The following is a 14166-nucleotide window of genomic DNA, read 5'->3' on the forward strand; positions in this document are numbered from 1 at the left end:
ACCAAAATAAAAACAATCTGCCCAGATTGACAAATGCTTTCCAGGAAAAAGTGCTTCTGTGTTTATTCACCTCTTTGGGCATATTTCTTTCTATCTTAACTATTAAGAAGACAGTTTCTTTATTTTAGTAAATTTTAGCAAATTTTGGTTAGTTTCAACAGAATGATTGACCCAAATAGCCTGCCTTACCATTCCTTGAAATAGGAATGCACCTCTATTTTCATAGTTTGGAGCAGAGAAATGACTAATGTAAGAAGCGCTCCGGGAATGGTTGCAGGAGAGACAGACCATTGCAGTATGACCAGAGGCAATCATGTGAAAGAGGGATTTTTCTTACACTTTGTTGCTCTGTGACACAAAACAAATCCCATGTTTTGAATCTTTGAGTCACTTGGGCATGCATAATGCCACAAATGTAATATGAGGTTGGGTAAAATTCAATCCATTAGGTATGGTCTATCTGGTAAAATTTGTGGACATTTTTCAGTCTGTTCTAGAAAGTATTTTAAAAGATAATTTAGAATTTCTATGCCAATTAAAACAAAACCTTCATTTTCTTTAGAAGAATCTATCTGAAAGGGGGCATCTGGGTCTTATTTCCCACACTGGAGATTGTGGGCTGGAATTGGAAGCTATGTGGCCAGTTCATTTGCAATTTCAGAATTGCTTCCTTGAGCAAACAAATTTGCCTCACATGAGAGTTGCCCAAATGTTTTTTTTTTAAAGATTATTTATTTAGAGAGGTGGGGGCAGAGGGAGAAGGAGAGAGAGAGAATTTCTAGCAGACTCCCCACTGAGTGAGGAGCCTGATGTGGGGTTTGATCCCACCACCCTGAGATCGTGACCTGAGCCAAAATCAAGAGTCAGATACTTAACTAACTGAGCCACCCAGGTGCCCCAGGAAATGTTATATTACGTAGCATGGGAACTCCACAGCACTGTTTCTCAAAGACTAATGCATTTACCAATCACATGGAGAACTTGTTAACATGAAGGTTCTGATTCAGTAGGTGTGGGGTGAGGCCAGAGATTTTTATTGTTTATCAAGCTCCCTGATTACCTCAGTGCCGCTGGTCCGCAAACTACATTTTGAGTACAAGGTCTATAGCTCAGAACATTTCACAGTGAACATGGATCAGCATTCTTTGTCCAAATCAGGCTTTCTCACACATGGAAAAGTTTTTTTAATATAATAAGAACTGAACTATCGAGAGAGGAACCATCTCAACTGGCAATGACATTAAGTGTTTATAGCTGCACAGCAGGCCCATGTCCTCGCAACTGGTATTATCTCCTTGGCACCCAGAAATGTGAGTAAAACAAAAGGCATCATGATCCCCTATGGAAGCAGAACCCCAAACCAAAATCAGGCAGCAGTTTTGCATTTCACTTTCATTGAACACGACTAATGAATGGTGGTTTTTCTTTTCTTTTCTTTTTTTTTCCAAGATCAATCTTTTTTTTTTTTTTTTTTTGCTTTAATCAACCTCCCTTATCTTAATCCTTGCCCCCTTTAAGAAGACACATTTATTTGAAAAGCTTCATCTTTTAGTTAGGTAAATTGTTAGATAGGGACAAGAATCAGGGGTGCGGATGAGAAGCAATCCCTTCTTGTATAAAGTCAGATCTGCCATTTACGGGCTTACCCAAGCAACAACCTGCAGGTCAGTGACATGTGGGGAACAGAAAAGACACTGGAAATCTTCAAACCAGAGATACTAACAGCCTCAAGTCTTAGGTGAGGACTCTTCATATAGGCCCTGCTAAATAGAACAGGCGGGGTCCCTTCCTCAAAGCAGATCAGTTCAATGAAGAGTAAGGCAAGTCAGTCAGTTTGTACTAGTGGGGAAAATCCCAAAGTAAGACTCTAAATAGTAAAGCTAAGCCACCCATGGGATCCCCTATCCTCTAGCAGCATAGGTTTGAGCAACCCTGGACAGGTGGGGGAAAAGATGTTGGAAGCGGTACTGCTGGGGGGTAGGTGACATGTTGTTGGTGGACCTCTCTCATAAGAGGTTGGGAGAAGCCATACATAGGCTACGTGCTCCAGGAACCAGAGTACATTCTTCTTTCAGTCTGCTCAGTCTAATCACTCTGCTCTTACTGCATCTTCCCTCTTACTTGTCTAGGGGCCCCTTCTGAGTGAAGTGGTACCAAATTTTCACACTAATATCATTACCTAGAACCTTGTTACTCCATGGACCAGCAGCATCAGCATAATTTGGGGCTTTTTATGACTGTAGGTTTTCAGGCTTCATCCCAGGCCTCCTGAATCAAAATGTGAAATTTAACAGGATCCTCTAGTAATTCAGATACACATTAATGTTTGAGAAATGCTGACCAAGAAAGCAGAAAAGTTGTTCTAACTGAAGATGCCCTTCCTTGGCCAAGTTGGGAAAAATGACCCTGTGGCCTGTCCGGGAAGTGGACAGGGGTCCTTGGTAAATTCGTTCCTAAGATAGAAGGACCTCTCAAGGAAACACAAAGCTCTGGATCAACAGTGATTATATGAATTCATTCTCATACTCCAACTTGTGAATTTGGAGTTGCCTGAATTTTTACTTTGATATAATGAGATAAATATATGGTGTTGGATTCTCTTACTCTCTCTTCACTAGACCGTTCCAGAAATAGTCATCCATAAGCCTAAGGGGAGTTGAAATGAAAACTTTTGGAACATGAAATTTTGGTCCAAATGGGATTTTTGCTGGTGTTACTAATTAAGATTCTCTTCGAAACTAGGCCAAACCCATGCTATCCAGTTGGCAGTATGTTTAGAATCCCTCTGTAAACACGCAGTAGCTTGTACAAATAGGGAGGCTTTACTTTCCCATCATAAAGAAGGTCTGAAATAAATCCCAGACAACTCTAGAAGTTTGTCTTTGCCATAAAAATAGTGGAATTCATTGAGAGCTGCCTCGCTGCATTCAGACAGGATACAGGCTGGCCAGTTAATTGGCCATGGGAACCAGCTGGTGGTGGGTTTCACTCTATTCAAACTGCAGAAGGGAGTCCAATCTTAGCTTTGCTTACCAGAGCGTTAAAAGCTTTACATTTGGGTGATGCTAGTATCCATATAGAGTAAACGAGACTGCCTAATTTTCCTAAGTGACCCTGTACAACGCCTCTGTAGTTGCTCTTCATGAAAGAAATCCTCGAAAGCTTTGCTTGACTGTGGCATCTGGTATCACCATGCTTCTCTTCGAGTTAGAAATCAAGATTTTCAACTCCTGACTTCTGTATTATTGCTTCTGTATTGGTACCATATCGCACAGGAAGAGGTGATCACTGGTGGCCAACACAGCCTATAAGGCTAAATAACTGGGGAGCCAGAAGTAAGCAAGCTGCCTTAGCCCAGAGCTTGGAATATTGTATGAGCAAATAACCATTTGTTGAGTGAATGACTGAACAATTGATTCCCCATAAGATCGAGATTTGCTTTGTCATGTTCATCTCTAGATACACAGAAGTAAGACCAGTGCCTGATATGTAGCAGATTCTGGATTCATATTTGTCGAATATATAAATTGGACTATTCAGCCCCCCCCCCCCCGGGAGGTAACTGCTGAAACTGAATCCATTTTGCATCACTTAAACTTTTTCACTTCCTCCCATTTCACATTGCCTACAAAGTCCCGATACTTCTTCCCCGTGTTACTTGATGGGGGAAAGCAGATCCAAGAACTGCTTTCTTAAGGGAAATTGCTTGTTTATCAAATCAGGTTGAGCATATGGGCTGAAATCCAGTTTACAGACTTCTTGTGAATAACAGCTATTGCGATTTTCTTTGGAAATTTGCTGACAGGTAATGTAAGTCTATCTCATAGAACTGCAAACGATTTAACCTAGCTAGTCAGCGCTGCTCAGGAGCTGTAGAAAGACCTGATGTGTTACGGCTTTAGAATTGCTTGGGTAAAGAAGCCCTATGAGAGTAAGGTCCTCAAAGTCTGTCCAGTCACGTTTACTCTGAAGCCGAGCAGTGACTGCAGCTGATGGTGGGAGTTAGAGGGAAGGTAGAATGAATCCACAACGGGCAGTGGGGACAAGTGTGTCTCTTCCTATTGCACACAGGCTGGGAAGCAGACAGATCTCAGGTTCCCACCCAGTGCTGTGCTGTGATTCCATTAACAGGGAAGGGAAGAACTATACCTTCAGTCCCTTTCCCAGGTTAGGCAGCAACAATGTGTCTTGATACTGAAGTGACTTTACTCAATTCAGAGGTGCTCTGATGGGAGAAAGGATTCCAATTTGACCCTTGGGACACTGAGAATCCCTCTATGTTTTTTCTCTAGGTCTTTCCTACCAAAGGAGTGAGGCTTGTCCAACTGATAAAGGGTATCTGAGAGGGAGGGCAATCTGGCTGCCAACCAGGGTCAAGAAGAGAATGTACTAAAGACATTCCTAGCTGTGTGATATTGAGCAAGAGCCTCAGCTTCATTGAGCCTCAAGTGGACAGGTTATTCTCACGTAGGGAGTAATTATATTTCCCTTAATATATGCCTTGCTGCATTGTGCAGAGTTGGGACAACAGCCTCTGGCATACAGTAAAGTTTATTGTTGTCATTTATTAAGCACCTGCTATTTGCTTACCTAAACTTTGAGAATTAACCATGTGGATTACAGAAGAAGTTATCATTCTTATGTGCTAATCTGGGTACCATATCAATAAGAATATATAGTCATTGTTTTTCTCCACTGACCCAAAAGCTCTTTTGAACCCTTTATTTGTGTTAAAATAATAGGAACACACACCACAGGCCAGTTCTTTGGTTCAGTATCAATGTCTCACTCAGCTAGGATCAGCGGCTAAATTTGAATGATTCTGTGGGTGTGTGTGCTTGTGTATATTTGTGTGTGTATGTTTTGAAAAATTCCTTAGATAATTCTGTTATGCTTGTTGGCTTAGAATTACTATTCGGAAAACCCCAGCGCTGTATTAATTGATGCAAAAATCTTTGTAGAACTTATTTTTCCTACAAGATTCTTTAAAAACTTTTTTTTTTTTTAAAGAATCTCAAACAGGGAAAGTTGCAAATGCAGAATTTTTTTTTCCTGGAACTATTTGAGATTGAGTTGCCAACTTAATACTCTATCATTTCTAAAATTTTAGTGTGTGTTTCCTAAGAAGAAGGACATTCTTCTATATAATCACAATATAATAATTAAAATTAGCATATTAACAATAACACATTTCTACAATCTAATCCTCTGACCTCAGTCCAGTTTCATCAATTGTCCCAATAATGCCCTGCGTAGCAAGAGAATCCAACCCAAAATTATGTGCTGCATTTAGTTGTCATGCCACATTAATCTCTCGGTCTCAAATAGTTTCTCAGTCTTTGCTTGACATTCAGGATCTTGACATTTTTGAAGATGATGGCCTAGCATAATGTAGAATGCCCCTCAATCTGGGTTTGTCTGATGTGTCCTCATAATTAGATTTTGGTCACGCATTTTCTACAGAAATATCAGAGGTGATGCTGTGTTCTTCTCAATGAGTCCTACCAGGAGGTACACAACATCCATTTGTCCCCTTAATGATACGATTCACTTAGATAATTGATTATGGTGTCTGCCAATCTTCTCCACACCAAACTTGCTCCTTTACTCTTTACAATTAATAAGTATTGTGAAGGGAGCAATTTGAAACTATGTAAATATCTTGGTATTCTATCAACTTCCAGTTTATGCCCATTTGTATCAATATGAACTCATGTTTTCCTTTGCTATTTATTGGGATATGATCCTTTACTGACATTATTTACTTCGATTCTCTAATTATCCTGGATTTGGCTGGGAGATGTCCTTTCAGACTAATTTCTATTACACTTTGATGTGTTCCCAATCATCATTTGAATACTTCCTTCTTTTTTGGCACAATTAGGTGTTCCTGACTTATTATTACTTTTCCTTGCCTGGCCATGGAATCATTTGTTTCTCCAAGAAGCTCTGGTTCCTTTTAGTGGAGAAGGGTATTTAGAAGCCAACATCTGGATTCTCGATGTACTCATTGCTCCTGGAATATTGCTTTCCCAGTGGACAGAGATAGAGTACATATGTCTGTAGGAAATGTATATATGCACACACACCACACACACATATAAAAATACATATATTATGTACAGACACTTTTACCTCTATAACTACATCTATGTCTTTACATGTATTTATCTATCCATATGTTTAGAAAATCCCAAGGAATAATATCAACACCTCCAATTTCAAACCAATACTGTGGGGTTCATTCTAGTTTCCTCTCTTTCCTTGTTTGTAATTGCCTTCTCAGACAGTCAAAAACCTGAATCCTATTGTCCTTAGCACATTTGCTTATTTGATCAATCTCTTTGTATGTATCCAGTCTCCACTGATGCCATCCCCACATGGATACCCCTTACCCCACTAGAGCTCTAATCCCCTAAGCTGGACCAAGGTTGCCTCCCCCTCCCCCAACCCCATATGGATGACCACTTTGCCCCGTTTGAACTCCAACATCCCTTGCAGGTGACTCTTATATGCAAATATGCCCCTTGTCCTTTTTGGCTTCCTCACCCCACGCTGGGCCACTGTGTTTCCTTCTTTCCATCTTTTGCTCTGCCTCATCTATTAGTTCTAGGACTGGATAGTTCAGGAAAAGGAAGGACTAGGAAGAACCGTACCAGATTTTTGTGATTTGGAATACAAATATTTCTTTAGTTTGAAAGATTGTCTCAGTTAGTTTGAATAAACCCCAACTGTTAGCTGGCTTCAACCCCATCCCTAGGATGAGACAGGAGCCCCAGAGAAACACTAGGATGTTCTTGCTTTGGTAGCAGTGGATGAACACCCTCGGCTTCTTTCTCTGCATTGACCATCAGTGGCAAAAATTTCCTTCCCCAGCTTCATCGTTCATCAGTTCCATTGTTACTGCTTGTTGCTGTTCTCTGGTCTTTGCTTACACTTCCCAAATCCAACAAACAAATAAAACTTTCACAACCTTCAATGCCTCCTGCTGATGCAGTGGGGGAGGATTATAACACTACAGTTTTTGATGAGAAAAACAAAGCAAGAACAAAAGTCTAAGTGCTACCCAAAAGACTACCATTTCATTCACTCTCATTTTCACCTCTATTGTTTTCTGTGTCTTACTACAACCATCCCATTCTTGAGGGAACTTTCAGACCCTATTGCTACTTAAAAGCTTTACATACTTTTCAGGTGGGTTGTATAATCATCCAGGCTTGCCCCACATTATATATTAGAGTGAGGATGGCCTCCTACAGAAATCACTTGCCCAGGTCCCATTTGTGCTTCCCTGTGTACCAGCCTCTTGTTCCACGTCAGAACAGGATTTCCACTTAAAAGTACAGTCATGGCTACTTGTGTTTGGAAGTGTGAAATCAAAGTAGTTGTTTGGTAAAAGCTTCCTGAAATAATAGGAACTTTTGACTGTTGTTTTTGCATAATTCCTTTCAAAAGCATTCCTGATGTATGGTAAGTGTTGATGTAGGCCGCTTGAAGTGGGAGGAAGGGTATTTACAAAATCCTCTTAGTTGTTGACGTTAGCTTCCTGGATTTTTTTTTCTTTGATGCAAATCTTAATGGAACAAATGATATGACAAAATACTCTGAAAGCATCTGAAACACAAGATCCACCTACACACGCCTCCAGAATCTCATCTCAACAAAGCTGAATGCTTGTTTTCGGTGGGTGGCTCCAGAGCTGACTCACTGCTCCACGCTCTGAGCTCAGGGTCTCCGTGCTCATTCCCCACACACTCTTTTCTCTTTTCTTGTTGCAATCAGAAAAGGCAAAGCAAGAGCCTTCTCAACTGTCCTGAACCCCTGGAACTTCTCTCCAATGAGCTTGGCTTTTGAATGATGCCTGGAGGGAAGAATTTCCCAGCACTAGATTTGCATTATTTTCCTGCTGTGCTTCAGATATCATTTTTAAAATTCTATTCACACTATGAGAGGAAATAGTTTCAAGAAAATAAAGGGGTTGAAAACCTATCTCCTCTGCACACCCGTAATTCCCACTTTGCCCCGCTGTCAACAAATCAAAGAAACGGGCCAGCAGATGTTAGCTACAATGACCTTCTCCAGAGGTGTCAAAGATGATTTAAAAAAAAAAAACAGTAGGAAGGGGATATGGCTCCTTCAAATTGCTTCATTCCTTTCCCTCTGTAGACAGGGAAGTTGCTTCTCAGAGTTGAATAGAATGCGTTGGTGTTGGGTACGTGGTCTCAGGCTACTGCTTGTCAAGAAGAGAAATCTGGGTGGCAAGACAGCATGGCTGAGTAAGGTGACAGCAATGCAGGTTCACCTCTAAAAGGAGGGGCAGACTTACCCAAATCCTTCCTTGAGCTGAGGAAATTCAAGACATCAGGAACATCAGCACTCAAAGCTCCTTAGGGAAGCTGGGTCCTTAATGTCATAATTTTCACCAAGCTAAGTTGATAGAATCTGTAGATAGCCAAGTGCTTAAATTAAATCCAGCTCAGTCAAGTGTGTCTAGAGAATCACTTGAAGAGATGCTTAGAGAAGTGATCAATATGGTCTGATCATGATTCTTAACAGGGCCGATTTTTGGATAGGCGTGGAGAGCAAACTCCTAGTTTCGAAAATGGACAGCTCATGATAAAGTGCTCCTTCTTCGTGTGTAAACCCTGTTGGCGGACAGGGTCAGTGGGCCAAGCTGCCCTAGAGAGCTGGTGCAGAAGGAAAGATTTGTGCTTGGCCATGTGACATAGCCACATTGCTAGACTGATAGACAGAAGGTCTGGGGATATTTTCTTATTGCTATTGCCTACCTACTTGATGCACCTCCCAGAGCCTTATCATTCCCAACTGTGATGGAAAAATAGTGTAATGGGAAGACATACGAAAAATCAATTTAATATTCCCTCTATTGCTTAAGAATAAACACAAGACTCCACCAGGCAGTTGATGGTCATCTACCATCATGATTGGGGTTTTTTAAATATTTCTTGCACTGCCAGCTTTCAATACACTACATTTCTATCATTCAGCAATTTTTTTATTGTCAAGATATTAACGGTGTTAAAATGCAACCTGGATCTTTTTTAATACTGTAAAGCCAGCCAAGGCAACAAGAGGCAGGTATTCTTTGGTCTGGGGAAAGGAAAGTAGGGCTTATAACTGGGTCACAGGAGGCCAACCCTCCAAGGCAGGTGTTCTGAAGTATCACCGTCTTCCAAACAGTTGGCTTTCTACTTGCTTGCATGCACCTGGGAACTGCACATAGAGTCCCCTTCCGAGGTCACATTGTGGAGCAGACAGGCCAAAGTTTCCTGGAGTTTTTCTGCTTCCCTGTCTTCTGCCCCATCCATCTCTCTGAGCGATTCTTGGCTTGGAGTATGTGTGCATATTAGTAAAAGATAGAGTATATCATGAGAGTGCTCAGAACTGTACATGAACTTGAGATTTCTAATCCTGAGCAGAGAATGAGAGCCGAATAGAGGCATGAAAGCTCCTTTGGAAGGGGAAAACATTACCACAGTCATTTTAGACCTGCCAAGCTTGATGCCTTTCTCCAACGTGTATGACAGGACTTGATAATCGTGTGTGACTCTGTGCTCAGGCCCAACTCCCAAAGGAAAGTCTGTTGTGGATCTTAGAGTAAGAGTTTGGTAAAATCTTGCCCTTGGAGGATTGTGTAAAGAGAAAAATCATGTCAAGTCTTCTCTAGCTTTGACTTCTGTGATTCTATGGAAACAAGGCAGCAGTGCTGAGAATCCAGTGAAGGAGAACAGCTAAAACGGTGAAGCTTTGAGGTGGGGGAGGGAGGGAGAGCAAGAGGAGGCATAACAGGATTTATTTGGGACTGTACTTGGCTCTTCACTTTTGTCTCTGAGATCTGAAGTAGGGACTTTTTTCAATGGGCTGTTGATTTGGATCTGAGAGGGAGAGTTAGTAGTTGTGTTTAGAGAACAGCTTTGGATGAGACAGGGAAAGGGTATCTGGATGTCCTATTGTCTGGGCATTTTCAACCTTGTCTTGTTAATAACACTTGGCACTTCCCTGCCCTGCTCAGAACAATGGAACAGTAAGACAACATTTCATTTGAATTGTGCTCTCTGTTTATTGTAATAGTGTGATGGGAAAACCTCAAAGGCTCAGAAATTCAGCTCTGGGCTTGTCTGCATGCTTGAGACAGGGGTAGAGATGCCCGCTGCTTACCTCATCTCCATCTGTGACCCTGACTGTAGAGTTGAGACATACACTGAATTGGTGGCAGATGGCCAGACTGCTCTCAGAGTTCAGAGCGAGTATGTCGATATTTACATATACACAGACATGCCCAGAGCAGCTGTTTGTCCTTGTGTCTCCCTGGCAAAATGGGGAGACAGGGCCCCCTAGGTCAGCAGCCCCAGGCCATGGTCACTCTTTCCCCTGCAGTTCCTTGTGACAGCAACGTTCAAGGTAGAAGTCCCACAAGAACCTGCCTTGAAGGGCCCAGGAAGCCATCCTTCACTCTGTGATCACACTAAGTGGTGCAGTTGGGGAGACAGATTGAAGATAAGAAGGGCTAGTGAGAAAGTATAGTTATTGATCTGGGTGAATTTGAGACTGCGAGGAAGGTGACCAGATGCTCCATCCAACACCCTGTTTTGAACTTCAGAAGACCAACTGAAATTAGCCCAGTCTCCCTTGTATTCATCTGCTTTCTTCCACACCAGTGTAGTTAGATGTTAAATTATCTGATTAAAAAATAATATGTGACAGGAAGCTGTGGAGAAAAGGGACCTTTATCTGGATTGAATATAAATGAGACAAATGACAAGGATTTTACTTATGAATTTAATATCATCTACATGGAACCTGTTCTAGGAAAGACTTTTAAGATGTTTAACAAGCACTGGCTCATCAGTGTCCTCATCAGAAAGCATCCCAGCACCTGGATGGCTGACACCCTCCATGCTGAACATGCCTGCTTAAAGCCAGGGTCCCTGCTAGGCATCTAACACATGAAAGTGATGACACTGATGCAGGTCTGCACGTAAATAGCGGCGCACCGAAATCTGTGCACCAAACTGAACACCTGTGGGAATGGCAGAACCCTTCTGACCAACCAGTGCGATGTCATCAACACTCTCGGCTTTTCCTAACTAACTCAGCACAGCTTCTTCCCAGCTCAGAAGGAAGTAGTTTCCACCCAGAATAGTCCTGCCCTGTCTGGTGGATGCTTCTTTTCGGTTGAGGGGGAGGGTGGCCTCTCCCGCATGGATCCCTGATTGTGCCTCAGGGCATATTCCATATTGATTGGGCTCTAAGATCACTTCAAGAGTTCCTGGTGATGCCTTCTTCCAGACACACATCTCTTGAGGATCTTCCTCCTGCTAGTGGGCACCTGCTGGCTCTACAGTTGTTAAAGAGAAGCAGACAAAGTTGTTCCTCCCCGGAGAGTGAAAATCAGCCCCGAATTTACCTGTTGGCTATACCTAGAGAAAGGGAAGGAGCTGGGCGTTTGTTTAAGCACTCTGCTCTTCTCCGTGCCCCGCACTGACCATAAAGAATAAAGCAGAACTCTCCTGACTGAGGAATGGCATTTGCATTTGGAGTGCAGTGGGTATAAGCATGTCTACTGTCCCTAAATGCCACCCATGGCAGACTGCTTGCCATTGTCTAAGCGGGCCCCAGATGTTCCCACCCCTTCCTGGTCCCTCTACCATCTGTCACAGTCCTGCCAGTTCCAGGGCCCACGTAAATCACAGCCCTCCTGAAGCCTTTCATCTGCCCTGGAACCGATCATGGTACCTCGCTCTGTCCCTCTTCTGGCTCTCTGCTCCCTCTACAACATAAATGTCATTTCTGTGCTTGTCTGGACACTCTAAAATAGAATTTCCTTAAGGAAGGAGCATTGTTTGGCTCATCCAAGTGCCTCTGTCCCTTGGCCCAGCCTGGATTGTCCTGCTGTGTCACACAGCTGGTGCTGTGCGAACGCTGCCTCAGTGAACTGTCCTGGCAGCGGCCTTTGGTGGCCAGCAAAACTGACGGAAGGCAGTGTGCACAGTTTCTCCAAGGGAGTCCAAGGCAACCCGAGACTGCTGAAATGGTGTCGTGTTCAGTGAGCCAGAGTGCCATTGTCTAGGGACACGGGGGCCAGTCCTTCTCCTGGCGTCACGCTCTGTGTGAGCACGGGCAAGTCATTTCCTGTTATGAATAACAACACTCTGAACAGCTACCATGCTAGCGCCTTGACTTCCATAACCTGACTTCATCCGCACAAGAAAGCTAGTCAGTACGAAGTATTGTAATTTCTGATTTTCAGATAAAAGAGAAGCGCAGAATTTATAGCTGGTCTCTGTGGAGCTAGTATTCAACTGTACGTGTGGCTGTTCCATTTCTAGTACATGGACTGTCTCTCACTGGTCTGTTTGGGGCCCTGTTGTTACACGACCCTAAGGTCCCCTCCCCGCCCCCACCCAGTTCCAGGATCCCATGACGTCCTGATCAGTGTGGTCAGATGGGAGCCGGAAAAGGAAGTGGGCTCAGCTGTCAGGAGGGGGACCCCTACAGGAGAGAGCTCTGATAGATCCCTTGCCTCCCGCTGCTGCTGCTGCTGGTGGGGTCTGTGCGCCCTGACTGCCACAGTGCGTAGGGCCGACACCCTCCAGCTATCTCTCTGTAGTCTCTACCAATCCTTGATAGAATTTCTTAATGCCAAATTTTATGAAAATCCAGAAAGTGGGAGCTAATGAGAAATACTGAGCCTACGCTGTGAAGTGAGAGCTGCGGTTTGCTGTTTAGCGGCCTTAAGCATTCCCACATATAATAAGCATCTGTATGATTGATATATTAGCTTCCTGAGACCACTGTAACAGATTAACCACAAATTTAGTGACAGCACAAATTTAGTCTCTTACAGTTTTGGAAGTCAGAAATCAAAGATCAAGGTATGAGCGGGGTTGCTTCCTTCTGGAGGCTCCGGGGGGTGGATTCTGTTCCTTGTCACTTCCAGCTTCTAGAGGCTGCCGGCATTCCTTGGCCTGGGCTTCAGGCTGCAACACTCCGACCTCTGCTACCATCGTCACGGGGGCCTTCTCTCTCTTTTGATCTTCTTGCCTTTCTTTAGAAGGACCCTTGTGATCACATTTCGGGCCCACCAAGATAATCCAGGATAATCCTCCCATCTCAAATCCTTGATGTTTAACACCTTCAAAGTCTCTTCACCTGTGAAAAGTAATAATCACAGATTCTGGGATATCTTGGGGGGGCCAATTTTTCACACCACCACAGCTGGTTTCAGGTATTTATTTCTAAACTCTTCCTCACTAGAGTCACAAAATGCCCCCAGTGGGGTGGTCCAGGGCAGCGTCTGCTGTCCTAGGGGAAGTGTCTCCTTCAGGTTTTGTGTTTCATCTTAATTCTTGCTCCCTGGCCTCTCGTGGGGGCTCCTAGCCCCCCTGCCCCTAGCCCAACTCCTCCTATGAGGTTCTCCTTTGAGGTGTTGCTTTCTGGGATCACACACATAATCAGAGTGCATTTAACCACAGTGACATTTATCACGGTATTGCTAACGAGGCCTGGCTTCACTCCAACAAACTCCACAAAACTCGAGCTGCCTGTTTAATATAATACCCCACAATGGCCGCTGGATGCAGCATCTCGCTTTTCTCTTGATTCTGAGGGCTCTGGGCCTCTTGTCCCTGAGATCTCTCCAGGGCTGCAGTTGACAGATGTGAGTGACAAGCCGCTGCCTAAAACACCGTGAAAGCCCCCCTCTCGTCATTCAAGGGTGGTTGTACTTAGTCATATCATGCTAAGGATTTCCTGAGCTACTTGAGGACTGAGAAAGTACTAGAGAATGGTGGTTGGAGGAGAAGGGATTTCAGTGACGAGTAGGTTTGGTGGTAAATGGAAGATATTTGTTCTTGAGAATTCTCATGGCCCATCCAGACCAGAGATACCAATGTGCCCTCTGCACATGCACCTAAAAATGCAATCAGGCCCAATAGGATCCTGGACTATGTGCAGGATTTTATTTCTCCAGGCCCTTAGGACCTTTATATACTCTGGAGTTTTTCAGTTAGCTAGTAGTTGGAGACTAAGTGATAAGCAGACCCGTGCTTTGGTAGGTGGAGAATTTTATACATTGAAATTTTTTTTTTAAGATTTTATTTATTTATTTGACAGAGAGAGAGACAGCCAGCTAGAGAGGGAACA

This window comes from Ursus americanus, chromosome 31 (assembly GCF_024610735.1).
Source record: "Ursus americanus isolate L20-20 chromosome 31, mUrsAme1.1.p, whole genome shotgun sequence".
Classification (NCBI taxonomy): Eukaryota; Metazoa; Chordata; class Mammalia; order Carnivora; family Ursidae; genus Ursus; species Ursus americanus.